The sequence below is a fragment of the Oncorhynchus tshawytscha genome, linkage group LG22, assembly GCF_018296145.1.
Source record: "Oncorhynchus tshawytscha isolate Ot180627B linkage group LG22, Otsh_v2.0, whole genome shotgun sequence".
In the NCBI taxonomy this organism is placed as follows: Eukaryota; Metazoa; Chordata; class Actinopteri; order Salmoniformes; family Salmonidae; genus Oncorhynchus; species Oncorhynchus tshawytscha.
The window spans coordinates 26,640,010-26,650,566 of record NC_056450.1 but is presented as its reverse complement, the minus strand read 5'-3'; positions in this window follow the sequence as shown (position 1 = coordinate 26,650,566).

The following is a 10,557-nucleotide window of genomic DNA, read 5'->3' as shown; positions in this document are numbered from 1 at the left end:
CTCTTTATCGTAGCTGATGTTTTTGTCAAACAACGACGCAAGCGTGCAGTGGGAAAATGTATAGGATTAACACATTTATTGTTCGATTTTATAATTCAAGCGGCATCTTTCTGATGGCCTCGTTTTTTGGGGGGCAATGGATTTAGACAGTTCTATGTAGCCTAGAAACCAAAGCCCCTCTAGTTATGGCAATTTTGAATTCGCCCAACACCCCTCGTTGTAACCCACATCTTCTTACTGGGAGAAGATCCATGGGATTTCTGTGCTCTTGCCCCTCAGGCTCAAAGCTGCTCTAAAGCCCCTCAAACCATTTTTAAAAAATAATAAAAAATAGACCCCTGCCTCCACGAGATTAGACCCAACCATAGAAACAACACAATGTCACCGCAGTGCTCCCACTACACCAAGCCTTCCAAGGAAGCCCGCTCCCCAGGGATTACTGCGACAAGAGGGGAGGAAGAAGAGGAAGATCCACATTTCTCCTCTGTATGTAAAAACCCAAATGGCAGACACACAGAGTATGGCAAATCCCCTGCATGGTGGCACAGCCATCAGGCCACATTGGTAGCAGACACAGAGAACAGGGTCTAAATCAGAACGACACTTCAGGGTCAAGCCAAACCCAGGCCTGGCTGCTTCAGTGTGCAAAGGCTGCATAGTGTGTGACATCTGCAGTAGAGACAAAGAGGACCGGTCCTCTGACCCTGTCTCCTACTATCGTTGCACCACCATGGACTCCCGCTCTCAGACATGGTCAAGACATACATCAGTTGAAATTCTAAAGGTTAAAATGACTCGTTGGCATATGTGTAGCCTACATGTTGGCTTGTGCAAAGGGCTGATAGAGATCTCGCTCGTTTGCATAATTAAACATTTGCTGTGGCTGATGAGGAAGTAGGGCTGCTCTGCTATCTACATCCCTGAGTGCACCACAGACAGGGAATTTGCATGATTGCCTGTAGATGATTTGAACATTATCTACCCCCCCACCCCTCTTTTTTCTTTGGCTATCTGCTGTTAGGATGCACACACATCCTTGGGCTAGAGAATCTAAAATAGATCATACAAGCAACTGAAGTAGATGCACAAGCGCAGGAAGCGGCTCACGGGCAGACTTGAGTCATGCTGGCAAGATCATGCACCCTGAGCTGACAGCCCAACACACCCGATTACAAGGCATGTCATCTTCCAAACGCAGTGGCCACAGAAGCGGTCCCTATGGGTCACAAATGAATGGGGAAATATATGGAGATCTAACCCTGTGATTTACCGCCATCCCAACCCCACGTGACTGGGATGTGTGATGAATGATGTGTGTATAGGTCCAGTACAGGGGGGTTGAGAGGACTTGTGAATTACCTTCAGTAGGCTGACCTGATGAGGGTCTCTCTGTGCCTCTGCCTGTCCCCAGCCAACCATGTAGGAGACTCATTCATTGTGTCATGTGGACTGCTGGCAATAGCATAACCTCGGTGGAGGGGAAGGAAGACAACACGGTCACTCCGGATAACAGTCCTCCAATGAGCAGAAACAGAACCTGTCAGGCTGTCTCAGTGTCGGTGGGCCGCACACCACCTCACACCACAGTACACAACCATACACCACCACCGTACACCACCACCACTGTACACCACCGTACACCACCTCCATACACCACCAAACACCACAACCATACAACACCACTGTACACCAACACATCTGTACATCACCGTACACCACCACCCCCACTGTAAACCACCATAAACCACATCTGTACACCACCATACACCACCACAATCGTACACCACCAACAACCACCACTGTATACCACTGTACACCACCTTACACCACTACCATACACCACCACTGTACACCCCCTCCATACACCACCACCATACCCAACCATACACCCACACCCCCACCGTATACCACTGTACCTCACCGTACACCACCGTACACCACCACCCCACCATACACAACCATACACCACCCCCACCATACACCACCACCATAGACCACCATACACCACCACCATACACCACCACCATACACCACCACCGTACACCACCACCATACACCACCACCGTACACCACCACCATACACCACCTCCTTACACCACCACCATACACCACCACTGTACACCCCCTCCATACACCACCACCATACCCAACCGTACACCCACACCCCCACCATACACCACTGTACACCACCATACACCACCACCGTACACCACTGTACACCACCATACACCACCACCGTACACCACCGTACAACCCCACCCCCACCGTACACCACCACCTCCACCGTACACCACCGTACACCACCGTACACCATCACCCCAACCGTACACCACCATTCACCACCACCACCGTACACCTCCATACACCACCACCCTCACCATACACCACCATACCCAACCGTACACCCACATCCCCACCGTCACCCCAACCGTACACCACCATTCACCACCACCACCGTACACCACCATACACCACCACCCTCACCATACACCACCATACACCACCACGTACACCACCACCGTACACCACCATACACCACCACCGGACACCACCATACACCACCACTATACACCACCATACACCCCAACCGTACACCACTATACACCACCAACCTCACCATACACTACCATACACCACCGTACACCACCACCCCCACCGTACACCACCATACACCATACACCACCACCGTACACCACCGTACACCACCACCCCCACCATACACCACCATACAGCATACACCTCCATTCACCACCACCCCCACTGTACACCACCATACACCACCCCAACCATATACCACCACCGTGCACCACCATACACCACCATACACCACCACCACACTCTGCCAATCGCTCCTTCCCTCCCTCATTTCGTTCCTCCATCAGTGAAGACAGCTTCCCTTTGTTATCCTCTCTGTATGGTGAGAGTGTAACATTGATTTGTCAAGATCTATTAATACCTTTGTAATTTCCAACCCGAGAGAAGAAGCTTAATGTAAAGTCTTACTGTGTCAGCTTGGTTCAGTTCAGCACTTGTGTACTGTACGTCTCTGTCCTCCTTTGTGGTGTACATTAGACAAGACAATTAGCAGCCTGTATTGATAGAGGTTTATGGACAATATGGTGTTTGGGAAAGGCCATTTCCAAAGGATAAAAGTGACACACAATTTTCCGATTTAGAATGATTCATTATTATTGAATGATTGATTACGAAACCCATCTGCTATACAAAAGCATGATTGCCCCCCTCTCTCCAAGATAATGAATTGTCCCCAATTAAGATGAACAAAACATCATGATCAGTCAGTATGTTTTTGTCATTAGCCAGAAACCATATATTTTTAATATCTTACAAGATCAGCACTCCCCTGTAATTCTACGATCTTTTGTTATTTGGTAAAGACTGCCACAGAAAGGGATGCTGTATTGAGACAGCGGAACTTAACGTTGAACCATCACTAAGGGGCATTCTGATGTCTCATTATCAGGCTCATTAGGGGCCATGTTACAGCTGCTCCACTAAACAACCTTAATAAGGAAAGTGACCCAACGCCAATATGAGCAGAAATGTTGCTCCTCTCATGTCTTCCATCTTCCTCTGCCTCACTGTTGGTCTCTCTGTCTTTCCATCTCTCTCACTATTTCTCTCTCTATTTCTCTTTCTCTCTCACTCTCTCTCTTTCTCTGTTTGGCAGTCACACACTCAGCCATGTGTGTGCTGAAGACGGTTACATAATGACCTCCTTTCCCTGCACTCCAGATCAAAGAGAACAATCTGCCACAGAACATCGCTCTCTTCCCCATTTCTTCCTTTCCTCTCCTCTTCCAGGGCTGCATTGTTTTATCAGACTCCAGAATCCTGAGACGATACAGTACGCTGCTCCAGTATATGCTCTATCATTCCCCTTCATGTTGCAAACCAAACAGAACAAAAGGGAAACGATCAGAGGTTGACTATAGCAAACAGCCAGCCAGGTTGAGACGTGATGGACAGGATGAGATGTAATAAAGAGGCCTAGGAGGGTGAGATCTTAAACCTCCTCATGTGGTCTTTTTCTCCCATTGATTTACATGTACTTATACTGTATGTTCAAATGAAGGGATGGTCTCTGGAGATTGTAGAGGAGTTACCTTGTGTGACTCAACGTGCAAACACTCTTACCTACCTAAATAAACAGGTCTGACATTTTCTCCAAAAGGGGACAGTGTGTATGAGCCAAGAGAGACATACAGTTTAGTTTTGATGCACAACAAAAGCCTTTTTTGCTGCTGCTCTATCCCCCCTGGCTATTTCTACAGGTTTTTATCATCAAGAGAACAGAAGAGAGGGGAGGGGAGGGGAGAAAAAGAGAGGGAATGAAGGAGAGAGAAATAAAGAAAAATAGAGAGAGAGGAGAGAAAGGGATGGAGGAAAACAGAAAAGAGAGGGAGAAAGAAAAAGAGATGAGAAAGAGAGGAATAGAAAAATAGAGGAGAGATAGAAGAGAGAGAAAAGAGATATCGAAGAGAGCAGGAAGAGAGAGGAGAGAGAGAAGAGAGAGAAGAGAGAGAGAGGAGAGAGAAGAGAGGAGAGAAGAGAAGAGAGAAGAGAGAGAGAAGAGAGATAGAAGAGAGAGAGCGAGGAGAGAGAGAGAAGAGAGAGGAGAGAGAAGAGAGGAGAGAGGAGAGAGAAGAGAGAAGAGAGAGAGAAGAGAGAAGAGAGAGAAGAGAGAGAGAAGAGAGAGAAGAGATAGAAGAGAGAGAGCAAGGAGAGAGAGAAGAGAGTGAGGAGAGATAGAAGAGAGAGAGAAGAGAGAAGAGAGAGAAGAGAGAGGGAAGAGAGATAGAGAGAGAGAAACAGCATCAAACGCTGTCAGGGAGGCTGTGCCTGTCCGCAGGCTCATGAGGATTGAAATAATGATCATGTGCAGGGGAATATTACCCCCAATGGCAAATGTAGGCAGCACATATTTGGGACCAAGGGGCATGGAGGACGCCAGAGGACATAGAATCAAAAAATAATAATTCCACTCCAGGGAGCAGGTCCTCTGGAATGGAACGGAATACTTATACAGGAAACATACAGGGCACTACAGGACCGTTACATTCAGTTAAACCAATTAACCTTGTTCTAAACACCTCCAAAATAAAGGTAATTTGGTTTGGTAACAAGAATGCCCCTCTCCCCACAGGTGTGATTACTACCTCTGAGGGTTTGAGCTTGAGGTAGTCACCTCATACAAGTACTTGGCTAGATGGTACACTGTGCTTCTCTCAGCACATATCAAAGCTGCAGGCTAAGGTTAAATCTAGACTTGGTTTCCTCTATCGTAATCGCTCCTCTTTCACCACAGCTGCCTAACTACCCCTGTATCAGATGACCATGCTACCCATGCTAGATTACGGAGACGTAATTTATAGATCGGCAGGTAAGGGTGTTCTCGAGCTGCTAGATGTTCTTTACAATTCAGCCATCAGATTTGCCACCAATGCTCCTTATAGGACACATCAATGCACTCTATACTTCTCTGTAAACTGGGAATCTCTGTATACCCATCTCATTCTGTTAAAGGTCCCCAAAGCACACACATCCCTGGGTTGCTCCTCTTTTCAGTTCGCTGCAGCTAGCGACTGGAACGAGCTGAACTGGACAGTTTTATCTCTATCTCCTCATTGAAAGACTGAATCATGGACACTCTTACTAACAGTTGTGGCTGCTTTGCGGGATGTATTGTTGTCTCTACCTTCATGCCATTTGTGCTGTTGTCTGTGCCAAATAATGTTTGTACTTTGTTTTGTGCTGTTGCCATGTTGTGTTGCTACCATGTTGTTATTTTATTGTGTTGCTACCATGCTGTGTTGTCATGTGTTGCTGCCATGCTATATTATTGTCTTAGGTCTCTCTTTATGTAGTGTTGTGGTATCTCTCTCTTTTCTTTTTTTTAATGTCCCAGCGCCCATCCCCGCAGGAGGCTTTTTACCTTTTGTTAGGCCGTCATAGCAAATAAGAATTTGTCCTTAAAACTTCTTATGGCTGCAGGGGCAGTATTGAGTAGCTTGGATGAAAGGTGCCCAGAGGTGCCCAGAGTAAACTGCCTGCTCCTCAGTCCCAGTTAATATATGCATATTAATATTAGTATTGGATAGAAAACACGTTAACGGGATTGCAACCCTAAGAAGTTTTTAACTTACTTGCCTAGTTAAATAAAGGTTCAATAAAAAATATAAAAAATAAGCTGCATATACAGTCAACCATTAACCTTTGGGTAGTCGTTTTTTTAATGACATATAGCACAGTATGCATTCAGCCTAAAATTGGTGTGCTCCAGTATCCTCACAGTGAACCTTGCATATGCGATAAGGAGAGGAAAGGTATTTGATCCCCTCCACAGAACAGTGGTATCGTAGCAGTTCTAATCTCTCCTAAAACCCCCATGTGGAGGTAGAGTCTCTCCTCTAATGGTACGGTAATGGTCCAGTTGAATGGAGTAAAGCATGGGCCCCAGCAAGGGGGGCTGTTCCTCAGTGTACCTACAGGTGAACCAGGAAAAAAAAATTCAGGTCCCGGCACTCGAAGTGGTGCATTGTGGTCTGTGGGATGTGCAGCAGCATCAAACCGGTTGTGGGGAAATGGGGGAGGGCAGGGTTTCAGAGCTGGAGCTGTTATCCCACCTCACAGTGTCTGTTTTGGCATCCAGTGGTGCACACAGCATACATAAGTGGCTGGTCAGTGGCAAGGCAGAGTGATAGGGTCTGACGCGTCACACTCCGCATTACGCCCGCAGAGGGGATGTGTTTGACAGCCCACAGGAACTTGGGAGATGTACACTTAGGTCCAAAATTATTTGTACAGATGAGCAAAAAAGACTGTATAAAATAAATAATACAAATACTGAGTTACCTATTGTATGCTCCAAAAAATGTGAAAATTGTATTATTTTGTTTAACAAATAATGTGTTTTTTTCTCAAAAAGATAGGGGTCAAAATTATTGCCACCTCTGTTTTCAATACCTTTCAATACCTCACCTTGTGAGGATAATGGCACGGAATGTTTTATGAGATTGGAAAAGACATTGGGAGACCATTCCTCCATACAGAATCTTTCCAGATCCTTAATATCCTTAATCTGTGCTTATGGACAACACTGCCAACACTGTTATTTTCTGCTTATGCATCCTTAGTTTGACTCCAAACTTGGTGTGCGCTGACTCCACACTGGTGTGCATGGCTAAAGAGCTCTATTTTCATGTCATCCTTCAAATGTAAATGCCTGGAGTTTGCTAAACAACATTGGCACCTGGATTAGAACCGGTGCTATGGTCAAATGAAAATAGAGCTCTTTAAATCAAAATCAAATCAAATCAAATCAAATTTTATTTGTCACATACACATGGTTAGCAGATGTTAATGCGAGTGTAGCGAAATGCTTGTGTAAAGTGTTTAGCCACGTACATCAAGTGGTGGGTTTGGTATCTATATAAGGACAGACAAAGCACAGACAAAGGATATCAAGGATCTAGAAGAAATGGTCTAAGAACCCTCCCAATTTCTTCTCCAATTTCATAAAACATTTTAGTAAAAGGCTCAGTTATCCTCGCAAGGTGAGATATTGAAAACAGGGGTGCCAATATTTTTCCCCTATCTTTTTGAGAATAATAAAAAATATATAATCTTTGTCTGAACAATTGTGTTAGTATAAAATAATATAATTTCCCCCTTTTTTTGTATATGATATACAGTGAATTCAGAAAGTATTCATACCCCTTGACTTATTGCACATTTTGTTGTGTTACAGCTTAAATTAACAATGGATTAATACCCCATAATGACAAAGTGAAAACATGTTTTTTGAAAAAATGTCATATTTATTGAAAATTAAATACAGAAATATCTCATTTCCATAAGTAATTTCACCCCTGAGTGAATACTTTGTAGAAGCACCTTTGGTGGCGATTACTGCTTTGTGGTTGAATCTGTACTTGAAATTCACTACTCGATTGAGGGACTTTACCTTGAGGGACCTTGGGGTAGTCATAAAAAAATCATGTTATTATTAACCATTATTATTGAACATGGAATGAGTCCATGCAATTTATTATGCAATTTTTTAAAGCACATTTCTACTTCTGAACTTATTTAGGCCGGCCATAGCAAAGGGGTTGAATACTTACTGACTCAAGAGATTTCAGCTTTTATTTATTTTTTATTTTTTATACAAACACAATTCCACTTTGAGATTATGGGGTACTGTGTGTAGGCCAGTGTCAACAACACCTCTATTTAATCCATTTAAAATTCAGATTGTAACACAACAAAATGTGGAGAAAGTGACGGGGTGTGAATACTTGCTGATTGTACTGCAGCTCAGTATTTGTAGAATATGCCGTCTTTTTTGGACCTGACTCTACATACTGTCGGAGTGGCTTTTATATATATTTTATAACTTGTTTTTTTAGTTTACACTTTATATATTTTTAGGAAACTCCATCCTTGGTTACAAACAATCAATTAACGTCTGTCTATATGTTGCAATACTTTTTGTATACTTTGGGGCACTACACTATTACGGAAGAGTGTTATAAAATCCAATTTTGCCATGCCGTAGTCCTCTACCCTTCCAACCAAGGGGGATCCTACCTCGGGTTCAGATCTTCCTTAGCTCCCCCCTTGGACCGCAACGGTGTCTGATACTTAAAAACAAAAAAGATTGGAAAACAAAAAAGATTTATTTATTATATATATATATTTTTAAACATGGCACCGACAGAGATGGTCGCCTCGCTTCAGGTCCTTAGAAAACTATGCAGTTACTCGTTTCTTACACTGATAGCCCAGAAAATCTCAAGTGTTATTAAATACAGCTGGGAAGAACGTTCTGATATAAAAGCGATCTCAACTAAACAATATTACGACCAGGAATACGTCTTTCCCGAAGCAGATCCTTTGTTCGGACCTCTACCCTGGACATGGGATCTTATCCCAGAGGCCGACCCAAAACAACGCGGTCGCCGCAGGAGAGGCAGACGGAGCGGCCTACTGGTCAGACTCAGAAGGCGAGAACACCATCCACCGCTTCCGACCATATTACTCGCCAATGTCCAATCTTTAGATAACAAGGTGAACAAAATTAGGGCATGAGTTGACTTCCAGAGAGACATCAGAGATTGTAACATTCTGTTTCACGGAAACATGGCTCACTCGGAATATGTTGTCAGAGTCAGTACAGCCACCAGGTTTCTCCACGCATCGCGCCGACAGAAACAAACATCTCTTTGGTAAGAAGAAGGGCGGGGGTGTATGGCTTATGATTAACGACTTTTGGTGTAATCACAACACCATACAGGAACTCAAGTCCTTTGCTCACCTGACCTAGAATTCCTTACAATCAATTGCCGACCGCATTAGAGAAGAGAATTCTCTTCGATTATAGTCACAGCCATGTATATCCCCCCAAAGCAGATACCTCGTCGGCCCTGAAAGAACATCACTGGACTCTATGTAAACCGGAAACCATACATCCTGAGGCTACATTTATTGTAGCTGGGGATTTTAACAAAGCTAACCTGAGAACAAGAGTTCCTAAACTCTATTAGCAAATCAAATGTGCGACATAGCTGGTAGCATTCTGGACCATTGTTACTCTAACTTCCGCTATGCATACAAAGCCCTGCCTTCGGCAAATCTGACCATGACTCCGTTTTGTTGCTCCCAGCATATAGACAGAAACTAAAACAGGAAGCACCTGTGCTCAGGTCTGTACAACGCTGGTCTGACCAATCGGATTCCACGCTTCAAGATTGCTGGGATATGTTCTGGATAGCCTCAGACAATAACATTGATGTGTACGCTGATTCGGTAAGCGAGTTTATTAGCAATTAGCCTAACCAGAAACTGTGGATTGATGGCAGCATTCGCGCAAAACTGAAAGTACGAACCACCGATTGTAATCATGGCAAGGCGACTGGAAACATGACCGAATACAATCAGTGCAGCTATTGCCTCCGCAAGGCAATCAAACAAGCAAAGCATCAGTATAGAGAGAAAGTAGAGTCGCAAGTCAATGGCTCAAACATGAGACGTATGTGGCAGGGTCTACAGTCAATTATGGATTACAAAAAGAAAACCAGCCCCGTCGCGGACATCGACGTCTTGCTCCCGGATAAATAAAAAATATTTTTTGCTCGCTTTGAGGACAATACAGTGCCACTGAAACGGCCCGCTACCAAAGCCTGTGGGCTCTCCATCTCCATGGCCAACTTGAGTAAAACATTTAAACTTCCTCAGAGCATGCGCAGACCAGCTGGCTGGAGTGTTTACAGACATGTTTTTTAATAAAAAAATGTATTGCAGCTTTATTTAACCAGGTAGGACAGTTGAGAACAAGTTCTCATTTACAACTGCAACCTGGACAAGATAAAGCAAACCAGTGCGACAAAAAACAACAACACAGAGTCACAAATGGGATAAACAAAAGTACAGTCAATAACAATAGAAAAATCTATATACAGTGTGTGCAAATGGAGTAAGGATGTAAGACAATAAATAGGCCATAGTAGCGAAGTGAACTGGAAGGAAAGGCGG